The sequence below is a fragment of the Perca flavescens genome, unplaced genomic scaffold (genome assembly GCF_004354835.1).
Source record: "Perca flavescens isolate YP-PL-M2 unplaced genomic scaffold, PFLA_1.0 EPR50_1.1_unplaced_scaf_41, whole genome shotgun sequence".
NCBI lineage: Eukaryota > Metazoa > Chordata > Actinopteri > Perciformes > Percidae > Perca > Perca flavescens.
In genome coordinates this window covers 20,001-35,000 of record NW_021166693.1, presented here as the reverse complement: position 1 = coordinate 35,000, position 15,000 = coordinate 20,001, and the positions used below count along the sequence as shown (strand labels likewise).

General features: G+C 37.4%; 1 protein-coding gene across 1 annotated transcript in view; it reads right to left on the bottom strand.

Annotated features, from left to right (window-relative positions):
- LOC114551738 (synaptonemal complex protein 2-like) overlaps nt 1-6,895 on the bottom strand; it is a gene marked incomplete at its 3' end in the record, with an annotated part of 32,944 nt that extends 26,049 nt beyond the window's left edge. Inside the window, exon 1 of the mRNA XM_028572701.1 lies at nt 6,806-6,895. The remainder of the gene's footprint in view (nt 1-6,805) is intronic.
- Between the last annotated feature and the right edge of the window lie 8,105 nt (nt 6,896-15,000).

Sequence of the window (15,000 nt, the reverse complement as noted above, 5' to 3'; positions counted from 1 at the left end):
TTGTTCCATAAACACCTCAATACCACTAGTTATTGCTGTGATTTTAGCAAGGTGTTAAAACATATAAATACTGCAGTGACCCCGTGTGTAATGCTGCATGATGGCCCTGCTGGCCCTGCAGGAGGACTAACCCCCAATGGAAGAATCAGGAGAGAACTTCAGGGACCAGGACCATGGACCATTACTGAAATAGTGATATAGCTGTAATAGTAATATAGCTGTAATAGTAATATAGCTGTAATAGTGATATAGCTGTAATAGTGATATAGCTGTAATAGTAATATAGCTGTAATAGTAATATAGCTGTAATAGTAATATAGCTGTAATAGTAATATAGCTGTAATAGTAATATAGCTGTAATGGTAATATAGCTGTAATGGTAATATAGCTGTAATAGTAATGTAGCTGTAATAGTAATATAGCTGTAATAGTAATATAGCTGTAATGGTAATATAGCTGTAATAGTAATATAGCTGTAATAGTAATATAGCTGTAATAGTAATATAGCTGTAATGGTAATATAGCTGTAATAGTAATATAGCTGTAATAGTAATATAGCTGTAATGGTAATATAGCTGTAATGGTAATATAGCTGTAATAGTGATATAGCTGTAATGGTAATATAGCTGTAATGGTAATATAGCTGTAATAGTGATATAGCTGTAATAGTAATATAGCTGTAATAGTAATATAGCTGTAATAGTAATATAGCTGTAATAGTGATATAGCTGTAATAGTAATATAGCTGTAATAGTGATATAGCTGTAATAGTAATATAGCTGTAATAGTAATATAGCTGTAATAGTAATATAGCTGTAATAGTAATATAGCTGTAATAGTAATATAGCTGTAATAGTGATATAGCTGTAATAGTAATATAGCTGTAATAGTAATATAGCTGTAATGGTAATATAGCTGTAATGGTAATATAGCTGTAATGGTAATATAGCTGTAATGGTAATATAGCTGTAATAGTAATATAGCTGTAATAGTAATATAGCTGTAATAGTGATATAGCTGTAATAGTGATATAGCTGTAATAGTAATATAGCTGTAATAGTAATATAGCTGTAATAGTGATATAGCTGTAATAGTGATATTGCTGTAATAGTGATATAGCTGTAATAGTAATGTAGCTGTAATAGTGATATAGCTGTAATAGTAATGTAGCTGTAATAGTAATATAGCTGTAATAGTGATATAGCTGTAATAGTGATATAGCTGTAATAGTGATATTGCTGTAATAGTGATATAGCTGTAATAGTAATGTAGCTGTAATAGTGATATAGCTGTAATAGTAATGTAGCTGTAATAGTGATATAGCTGTAATAGTAATATAGCTGTAATAGTGATATAGCTGTAATAGTAATATAGCTGTAATAGTGATATAGCTGTAATAGTAATATAGCTGTAATAGTGATATAGCTGTAATAGTAATATAGCTGTAATAGTGATATAGCTGTAATAGTGATATAGCTGTAATAGTGATATAGCTGTAATAGTAATATAGCTGTAATGGTAATATAGCTGTAATAGTAATATAGCTGTAATAGTGATATAGCTGTAATAGTGATATAGCTGTAATAGTAATATAGCTGTAATAGTGATATAGCTGTAATAGTAATATAGCTGTAATAGTGATATAGCTGTAATAGTGATATAGCTGTAATGGTAATATAGCTGTAATAGTAATATAGCTGTAATAGTAATATAGCTGTAATAGTGATATAGCTGTAATAGTAATATAGCTGTAATGGTAATATAGCTGTAATAGTAATATAGCTGTAATAGTGATATAGCTGTAATAGTGATATAGCTGTAATAGTAATATAGCTGTAATAGTAATATAGCTGTAATAGTGATATAGCTGTAATAGTGATATAGCTGTAATAGTAATATAGCTGTAATAGTAATATAGCTGTAATAGTGATATAGCTGTAATAGTGATATAGCTGTAATAGTAATATAGCTGTAATGGTAATATAGCTGTAATAGTAATATAGCTGTAATAGTGATATAGCTGTAATAGTGATATAGCTGTAATAGTGATATAGCTGTAATAGTAATATAGCTGTAATAGTAATATAGCTGTAATAGTGATATAGCTGTAATAGTGATATAGCTGTAATAGTAATATAGCTGTAATAGTGATATAGCTGAGCTTTTGGATCTATGTACTGATTTGGGTCCAGTAGAGAGGGCAACGCGCCGGAACCGGGCCATCCCGGTCCAAATACAGGTCCTAACCACTCTGGGGGAAACCGGCTGTTTCCAGAGGGAAATGTCAGACAGATAAGTGTTTTTTAAATAAATATTATATATAATCTTCAGCTTCATCACTAAGGCTTGTTTGGATATAATCTATAGTTCTGTTAAATCTTATTATATACGTCTGGTATATCGAAGCTGTCCCAGAGTACCGTAATGCTGCTGATTTGGGAGATTTTATTAATAAAGGTAGTCTATAGATCCGGCTAACATACGCTGTGCGACAACAGGCCGAAATTATAATTCAATTGGCAGCAATTCCCGAACGTCTGGGAGGTTGTTTTTTTTTTCCCTCCGCCAGTCGTCATGATTCGGTGTAACGAAGAACACTGATCAGCTTTCACCAGGTGCTCTACGGCGACTATTTATGGTGAGAATTAGAGATGTTAATAAAAGCCCTGAAGAAAATCTACATTAAAGTAGTTTATTTTTGATCTTTTTCCGTTATAACTGACTGTCAAACTGGAGAATAACAGAAAGTTCTGGGGCATTTATTGTTTGTGTTTTTTCATGTTTCACAAAGAGTTTAACCTGAGAAATCATATCACATCTATACAGAGATAGTAGTATACAGCTGTTATACATCATATCACATCTATACAGAGATAGTAGTATACAGCTGTTATACATCATATCATCATACAGAGATAGTAGTATACAGCTGTTATACATCATATCACATCATACAGAGATAGTAGTATACAGCTGTTATACATCATATCACATCTATACAGAGATAGTAGTATACAGCTGTTATACATTATATCATCATACAGGGATAGTAGTATACAGCTGTTATACATCATATCATCATACAGGGATAGTAGTATACAGCTGTTATACATCATATCATCATACAGAGATAGTAGTATACAGCTGTTATACATCATATCATCATACAGAGATAGTAGTATACAGCTGTTATACATCATATCATCATACAGAGATAGTAGTATACAGCTGTTATACATCATATCACATCTATACAGAGATAGTAGTATACAGCTGTTATACATTATATCATCATACAGGGATAGTAGTATACAGCTGTTATACATCATATCATCATACAGGGATAGTAGTATACAGCTGTTATACATCATATCATCATACAGAGATAGTAGTATACAGCTGTTATACATCATATCATCATACAGAGATAGTAGTATACAGCTGTTATACATCATATCATCATACAGAGATAGTAGTATACAGCTGTTATACATCATATCATCATACAGAGATAGTAGTATACAGCTGTTATACATCATATCATCATACAGGGATAGTAGTATACAGCTGTTATACATCATATCATCATACAGAGATAGTAGTATACAGCTGTTATACATCATATCATCATACAGAGATAGTAGTATACAGCTGTTATACATCATATCATCATACAGAGATAGTAGTATACAGCTGTTATACATCATATCACATCTATACAGAGATAGTAGTATACAGCTGTTATACATCATATCATCATACAGAGATAGTAGTATACAGCTGTTATACATCATATCACATCTATACAGAGATAGTAGTATACAGCTGTTATACATCATATCACATCATACAGAGATAGTAGTATACAGCTGTTATACATCATATCATCATACAGAGATAGTAGTATACAGCTGTTATACATCATATCACATCATACAGAGATAGTAGTATACAGCTGTTATACATCATATCATCATACAGAGATAGTAGTATACAGCTGTTATACATCATATCACATCATACAGAGATAGTAGTATACAGCTGTTATACATCATATCATCATACAGAGATAGTAGTATACAGCTGTTATACATCATATCACATCTATACAGAGATAGTAGTATACAGCTGTTATACATCATATCATCATACAGAGATAGTAGTATACAGCTGTTATACATCATATCATCATACAGAGATAGTAGTATACAGCTGTTATATATCATATCATCATACAGAGATAGTAGTATACAGCTGTTATACATCATATCATCATACAGAGATAGTAGTATACAGCTGTTATACATCATATCATCATACAGAGATAGTAGTATACAGCTGTTATATATCATATCATCATACAGAGATAGTAGTATACAGCTGTTAAAACATAATGAAATATATGACACTCTGGTATCGGATCGGTAATCGGTATCGGCCGATACGCAAGTTCAGGTATCGGAATCGGTATCGGGAAGCAAAACAGTGGTATCGGCCCATCTCTAGTGAGAATGGGCGTGTGCAGGCGGGGTGAGAGGCTGATCCAGGTACCCTCCTGTAGTCCGTCTGTGGTTTATGAAGGGAACACTGCTTACAGGTGTGCTTACGTACGCACGGGTTTAGAAATCTGACTTTTTTCCGGCGTACGCCAATTTGGGCTTTTGGTACACTTACAGTAAGGATCCTACGCACCGTTTTATAAATGAGACCCCTGTCCTGGCAGCTGGCCCCCGCTGGCCCACTAATGCACTGCTCTAACCCCCCCCTTATACAGCAGCCTACAACCAGCCCTGCTTTCAATACTCCATTTCCTTATAATGCCCATATTTAATGTCTTTTTTTACTTTACCCTTACACAGCTATAGTTTTTATATGACTTATATGTTTACATTATTCTCTTATATTGTCCATATGGTCTCTAGACTTCGTCCTTGCACTATTGGACTTATTAGCACCAACACCATGACACCCCCTCTCATTTACGTACAGCTTTTTACGGATGGCTCCAAAGACTCAGTAGGACAACTTGTGATTATTTCAGTGTGTATGCAGTTGACATGCTTGGACTTCCATTAGCTGTACGATGGGTGGAGGAGGTGATGGTGGGCACTGTAGCGCTGTCGAGTCTCAAATCAGGATCAGCCAGGAATCGTCAAGAACTAGTGTATGACGTTTTGTTTACAGATTCAAGGCTGGTTGATCAGGGTGGGACTGGGGGGTTCATGTGGGTACACCAGGTGATGAGCAGGTGGATACATCGGCAAAGGAGGGAAGTGTAGAACTGAATACTAAACTATCAAAATCAGAGGGGAAAAGCATTGTGTGGGAAGTGGGAACAGTACTGGCATGGTGGAAATAAAGGGAGACATTTGCATCTGATCCAAGCTAAAGTAGGCCTAGGAGGGGTGAGGTACAGAGGGTTTAACCGACAAGATCAAGTATTTATCAGCAAACTGAGAACTATTCACAGTAGGTGTTGATGTTGTGCATATTTACATATTTTAATTGATGTTTACTTATTTAATTCAATTTAAATCGTTTTTTATTGCATTTATTTTATAGTGGGTACCTCTGCTTTTATTGTGTTATCTATGTACTTTGTTTTATCTTTTGTGCAGCACTTTGGAAACCTTGTGTTTGTTAAAATCGTGCTATATAAATAAAGTGGATTGGATTAGGTTGAACAGTACACTTTCTATATTGGGAAAACATCCGACTGGACATTGCAGTCTGTGTGAGGAACTGGAGACAGTGGAGCATGTCCTGATGACATGCAGGAAATCTAGAGAGAGAGAGGGGTCATGTTTGCTGGATTACGGAAATTAGGACCAGTGGAACTCAGGTTTATGTTCTTGAAAGTGGAGCTACCACGAATGGACGGCAATATTCATTTGCATTTTTGAAAGGCACGGGACTACTTAGGAAATTATAGTATACTGTAATAACATGGATAAATAGGTAATGGGCAATTACCAATAGGAGGCAGTAATGCAATGACATGGATGCCAACTGCCGTTAAACTCTGAAGAAGAAGACCCCCCTCTCTCATAGAGCCCCTTACCATGCAGGCGTCTCATGATTATAAGTCCTTTAGTACATTTCATGTGGATTTTTATTTAGTATCTTTTTTTTTTTATTGTACATATTATTGATGTGGATTTGTTTTTTTATCATCCGGTTTATGATTTATCCATCCATCCATCTTTTCGCGATTCCAAGGATAAATACTACATTTCCCACAATCTAAAACGCAACAGCGACGTCTGTGATTGGTGCAGCTCTACCTTGGTAATATTTAGCGAACCCCGCGAAAGAGGTCCTTTTAACGCTTCCGACGTTTCTGCGTCGCTGTCGTTGTCTTCCGACGGCTATACGGTGAGCCCCTACCACTCAAGTCTATGGTTGCTTCTGCAACTACCATGAAGGTCTTGTAAAGTTAAATACTTTTGCCCTTTTTCAAAGTTTTTATTAGCCGAATTTAATGTTTTATGGTCACAATTCACCTCGAAGCGGATTGGCTCGTTTCCAGGCCTAAAGCTCTTCATCTAAACATTTAATCAAACATTGTGGAGATTTTTAGCGATAGTGAACGGGCGAGACCACTTAACCAGACCAGAGCACTGTTCAAAAAGTGGGCGTTTTCGCTGCTGCTGCTGCTGGGATCAATACAGCTTTACCTAACGGTAATACTTAACTCTCAACCAACGGAGGTGTCACACCGGACTCTAAATCACATTCATAATGCATTCAATCACAACATCCATCAGTAAAAGTTCCAATATAATCAGTAATCTGGTTCATTTACCATCGTGTGTCTTCTCTCAACGTCTCGGATGTTTGCACACGGCACAGCGCGCGCAGCTGCCGCGGATTAACTACTCATCACGGGCGGCGCATGCGCAGAGAGAGGAAACATTTCCAGCCCAGCCGCACACTGTAAAAAGCTCAACTTCATTTTGTTGACATGGGAAAGTATTTTAAGTGGTTAAGACTTGACAATATAAATTAATAATATTTGACTCCAAAATGTAAGTGGCTCCAGCATTTAGTTAGTCATCACAACGTACATTATTCAGTTGGGATGCAGCACAACAAAAAGTTCTGATAACTATACATGTGTGTATATATATATATATGTATGTATATTTATATATTATTATTTATGTCTTTGTTGTGAAATGCCAGAAAGTCAGCTTTTTTTTTTTTTTTTTTTTTTTTTTTGACTTCAATTTACAAACATTCAGTCACCACAATTCTGTAAACATGCAATTATAAATAAATAATTGCAAATAATATAATATGAAAACAAGTATGAAAGTGATTAATTAAACGTGTGTGTTGTTTTAGATGGAAAGCCAACTTTCCAGGTTGAAGAAAGTCACTTGAAGTCATCAGATCCCGCACTGTCTGTTTAGAGGTAATGTTAACTTAATGTTAACTTATAGTAACTAGGTTAGGGGGTTTAGGTGCTGGTGTGGGCAGATAATGTTGCTATACGTGCAGTTTAGTGTCCCAAATTCTCCCATTCAGTGTCCTTAATTAAGAAGCTGCTCAACCACCTGTGCTGTTTAACAGCTGTTTGATAGTAATTAATCAGTCCCTCCAGAAAAACCTGATTACGTGATCATAATTCAACGCATAATCAGCCAAATTCTGCATATCACTGCGAATCACTTTTTTTTCTGTTTTTCATCAAACTGCAGTTTTTGCAAGTTCCCACAATTTCATCACATAAAATTGCATAAATATCTTGTATAGCATATTGCATCACATTTTTTAAGAATACGTGCCTCATAATCAATGATTTTTGCCCTGCAACAATCACAAAAAAAACTCAGCATTTTTCTGGAAGGACTGATTATTGTGCACGTGACAAGTTTGCAGCTCAAAAAGTCATTACTGAAGTCATTTTGTTGCAAATGTGCATCATTTACAAGCAAAAACACCGTTCTCCGTGAATGATTTTGCCACCATGAGGCCAGATGTTTTCCTGGCACTAATACACACAGGTGGCCAGTTTACAGGGTAGCCTAAAGAACTGATGATAGGCCTGCATCCCTAACCCCCACCCCTCAAAACTCGTTTTATAAACACTACGGCCACACCCCAACCCAGTCACAAACTGCTCTGCTCACCCGGACCCGAGGCAGGGCCCCAAGAGGTCCCCAAGGGGGCCCCAAGAGGTCCCGGGCTACTCCAGACCATCCAAAGCACTCCGGTGCAGGGGTATGGCTACGTCTGGGAGGGATTCTGACTCCGAGGTGTTCAGTCATAATCCTGCAGATGGGAGCTTTATGGCAGCTTTGGAAAATAATAAACTATAACCTGTCTCAAATAATTTGGGACACTAACCTGCACGTATACCGATGGTTTAAATGTTAACTTATCGTTCCAGCTGCAGACAGGTGTTGTAAGTTCCAGTGCTCGTTGTGATTACTACAGAATTACACTAGGCTAGCGTACAACACTAACTTAACCAAGAGGTATTAGTCAGTGTTGGAAGTAGTTAGTACTAACGAGAGTTACCATTACTCTTTAATGTCTTAATAAGTTCATAAGGAGAGCGAGTGCTCTATAGCGTGATGTCTAACAACAGACACACCTCCCTCTGAGACAGTAGCATAGCAGCCGGTGGTGTAGTCTACATCTACATCATACACTGGTATACACATTATACCCACTGGGAAAGCTCCAGGACCCCCCCACTATGACATGGCCCTCCATCCTGGCCCATACATATCCCCTTGACGCCTGAATTTATTCACAATTATATAAACAAAATATTATGTGTGTTTCTGGCTCCAAGCTGATGCTAAATTAAGTTGAGATTGTTAATTTGTCTATAGCATATAGAATAGATATAAATTTAGGTATGATGCAAATTAGGGACAGTCGGCCTTAAGGTACAGTACACCCACTACAATACATCAGACTACACCCACAACAATACATCAGACTACACCACTACAATACATCAGACTACACCCACAACAATACATCAGACTACACCCACAACAATACATCAGACTACACCACTACAATACATCAGACTACACCCACAACAATACATCAGACTACACCACTACAATACATCAGACTACACCACTACAATACATCAGACTACACCCACAACAATACATCAGACTACACCACTACAATACATCAGACTACACCACTACAATACATCAGACTACACCCACTACAATACATCAGACTACACCACTACAATACATCAGACTACACCACTACAATACATCAGACTACACCACTACACCACTACAATACATCAGACTACACCCACAACAATACATCAGACTACACCCACTACAATACATCAGACTACACCACTACAATACATCAGACTACACCCACTACAATACATCAGACTACACCACTACAATACATCAGACTACACCACTACAATACATCAGACTACACCACTACAATACATCAGACTACACCATTACAATACATCAGACTACACCACTACAATACATCAGACTACACCACTACAATACATCAGACTACACCACTACAATACATCAGACTACACCACTACAATACATCAGACTACACCACTACAATACATCAGACTACACCCACTACAATACATCAGACTACACCACTACAATACATCAGACTACACCACTACAATACATCAGACTACACCACTACAATACATCAGACTACACCCACTACAATACATCAGACTACACCACTACAATACATCAGACTACACCACTACAATACATCAGACTACACCACTACAATACATCAGACTACACCACTACACCACTACAATACATCAGACTACACCCACAACAATACATCAGACTACACCCACTACAATACATCAGACTACACCACTACAATACATCAGACTACACCACTACAATACATCAGACTACACCACTACAATACATCAGACTACACCCACTACAATACATCAGACTACACCCACTACAATACATCAGACTACACCACTACAATACATCAGACTACACCACTACAATACATCAGACTACACCACTACAATACATCAGACTACACCACTACAATACATCAGACTACACCCACTACAATACATCAGACTACACCACTACACCACTACAATACATCAGACTACACCACTACAATACATCAGACTACACCATTACAATACATCAGACTACACCACTACAATACATCAGACTACACCACTACAATACATCAGACTACACCACTACAATACATCAGACTACACCACTACAATACATCAGACTACACCCACTACAATATATCAGACTACACCATTACAATACATCAGACTACACCACTACAATACATCAGACTACACCACTACAATACATCATACTACACCATTACAATACATCAGACTACACCACTACAATACATCAGACTACACCACTACAATACATCAGACTACACCCACTACAATACATCAGACTACACCACTACACCACTACAATACATCAGACTACACCACTACAATACATCAGACTACACCATTACAATACATCAGACTACACCACTACAATACATCAGACTACACCACTACAATACATCAGACTACACCACTACAATACATCAGACTACACCACTACAATACATCAGACTACACCACTACAATACATCAGACTACACCACTAAAATACATCAGACTACACCCACTACAATACATCAGACTACACCACTACAATACATCAGACTACACCACTACAATACATCAGACTACACCACTACAATACATCAGACTACACCACTATAATCACACCACTACAATACATCACTACACCACTACAATACATCAGACTACACCATTACAATACATCAGACTACACCACTACAATACATCAGACTACACCATTACAATATAATACATCAGACTACACCACTACAATACATCAGACTACACCACTACAATACATCAGACTACACCACTACAATACATCAGACTACACCACTACAATACATCAGACTACACCACTACAATACATCAGACTACACCACTACAATACATCAGACTACACCACTACAATACATCAGACTACACCATTACAATACATCAGACTACACCATTACAATACATCAGACTACACCACTACAATACATCAGACTACACCCACTACATCAGACTACACCACTACAATACATCATCAGACTACACCACTACAATACATCAGACTACACCACTACATTACATCAGACTACACCACCACAATACATCAGACTACACCACTACAATACATCAGACTACACCACTACAATACATCAGACTACACCATTACAATACATCAGACTACACCATTACAATACATCAGACTACACCACTACACCACTACAATACATCAGACTACACCACTACATTACATCAGACTACACCACCACAATACATCAGACTACACCACTACAATACATCAGACTACACCACTACAATACATCAGACTACACCACTACAATACATCAGACTACACCATTACAATACATCAGACTACACCACTACAATACATCAGACTACACCACTACACCACTACAATACATCAGACTACACCACTACAATACATCAGACTACACCACTACAATACATCAGACTACACCACTACAATACATCAGACTACACCACTATATTACATCAGACTACACCACCACAATACATCAGACTACACCACTACAATACATCAGACTACACCACTACAATACATCAGACTACACCACTACAATACATCAGACTACACCACTACAATACATCAGACTACACCATTACAATACATCAGACTACACCACTACAATACATCAGACTACACCACTACACCACTACAATACATCAGACTACACCACTACAATACATCAGACTACACCACTACAATACATCAGACTACACTACTACAATACATCAGACTACACCACTACAATACATCAGACTACACCACTACAATACATCAGACTACACCACTACAATACATCAGACTACACTACTACAATACATCAGACTACACCCACTACATTACATCAGACTACACCACTACAATACATCAGACTACACTACTACAATACATCAGACTACACCACTACAATACATCAGACTACACCACTACACCACTACAATACATCAGACTACACCACTACAATACATCAGACTACACCATTACAATACATCAGACTACACCACTACAATACATCAGACTACACCACTACAATACATCAGACTACACCCACTACAATACATCAGACTACACCACTACAATACATCAGACTACACCCACTACAATACATCAGACTACACCACTACAATACATCAGACTACACCATTACAATACATCAGACTACACCATTACAATACATCAGACTACACCACTACAATACATCAGACTACACCACTACAATACATCAGACTACACCCACTACAATACATCAGACTACACCACTACAATACATCAGACTACACCATTACAATACATCAGACTACACCACTACAATACATCAGACTACACCACTACAATACATCAGACTACACCACTACAATACATCAGACTACACCACTACAATACATCAGACTACACCATTACACTACATCAGACTACACCACTACAATACATCAGACTACACCACTACAATACATCAGACTACACCATTACAATACATCAGACTACACCACTACAATACATCAGACTACACCATTACAATACATCAGACTACACCACTACAATACATCAGACTACACCCACTACAATACATCAGACTACACCACTACAATACATCAGACTACACCACTACAATACATCAGACTACACCACTACAATACATCAGACTACACCCACTACAATACATCAGACTACACCCACTACAATACATCAGACTACACCATTACAATACATCAGACTACACCCACTACAATACATCAGACTACACCACTGCAATACATCAGACTACACCACTACAATACATCAGACTACACCACTACAATACATCAGACTACACCACTACAATACATCAGACTACACCACTACAATACATCAGACTACACCCACTACAATACATCAGACTACACCATTACAATACATCAGACTACACCACTACAATACATCAGACTACACCACTACAATACATCAGACTACACCATTACAATACATCAGACTACACCACTACAATACATCAGACTACACCCACTACAATACATCAGACTACACCACTACAATACATCAGACTACACCACTACAATACATCAGACTACACCACTACAATACATCAGACTACACCACTAAAATACATCAGACTACACCACTACAATACATCAGACTACACCACTACAATACATCAGACTACACCACTACAATACATCAGACTACACCACTACAATACATCAGACTACACCACTACAATACATCAGACTACACCACTACATTACATCAGACTACACCACTACAATACATCAGACTACACCACTACATTACATCAGACTACACCATTACAATACATCAGACTACACCACTACAATACATCAGACTACACCATTACAATACATCAGACTACACCACTACAATACATCAGACTACACCACTACAATACATCAGACTACACTACTACAATACATCAGACTACACCATTACAATACATCAGACTACACCACTACAATACATCAGACTACACCACTACAATACATCAGACTACACCATTACAATACATCAGACTACACCATTACAATACATCAGACTACACCATTACAATACATCAGACTACACCATTACAATACATCAGACTACACCACTACAATACATCAGACTACACCACTACAATACATCAGACTACACCCACTACAATACATCAGACTACACCACTACAATACATCAGACTACACCACTACAATACATCAGACTACACCATTACAATACATCAGACTACACCATTACAATACATCAGACTACACCACTACAATACATCAGACTACACCACTACAATACATCAGACTACACCACTGGAACGCATGGCAGCTGTTGTTTACATAGCTGTTGTGTGAACTGTCATATCATATTCACACACACACAGACACACACACACACACACACACACACAGACAGAGACACACACACACACACACACACACACACACACACACACAGAGACACACACACACACACACACACACACACACACACACACACACACAGAGACAGAGACACACACACACAGGCACACGCACAGACACACACACACATACACACACACACACACACACACACACACACACACACACACACACACACACACACATATACCCACACACACATACACACGCACGCATGCACACACACACACACGTTTCCCTCATAATAACCTGCTCAACAGGGACAACAACCAGACCTCTTCCAGTGATTGGGTGAGACGAGGTGCTGGGAGGACTGTGATTGGTTTAAAGAAACAATGCCAGACTAAGTCATATTGACTTTTTAATTAAGGTCAACACATGAATAAGGTGCTGGTGCTCCAGTATAGGCACAGTGGTATGTTTTAAAGAGTAGTTTAGCATGTGAATGTACAGTAGAGGCCAAAAGTTTGGACACACCTTCTCATTCAATCGTTTCCTTTTTTTTTTCATGACTATTTACATTGTAGATTCTCACTGAAGGCATCAAAACTATGAATGAACACATATGGAATTATGTACTTAACAAAAAGTGTGAAATAACTGAAAACATGTCTTATATTTTAGATTCTTCAAAGTAGCCACCCTTTGCTTTTTTTTATTAATAAGGGAAATAATTCCACTAATGAACCCTGACAAAGCACACCTGTGAAGGTAAAACCATTTCAGGTGACTACCTCATGAAGCTCATTGAGAGAACACCAAGGGTTTGCAGAGTTATCAAAAAAAAAGCAAAGGGTGGCTACTTTGAAGAATCTAAAATATAAGACATGTTTTCAGTTATTTCACACTTTTTGTTAAGTACATAATTCCATATGTGTTCATTCATAGTTTTGATGCCTTCAGTGAGAATCTACAAT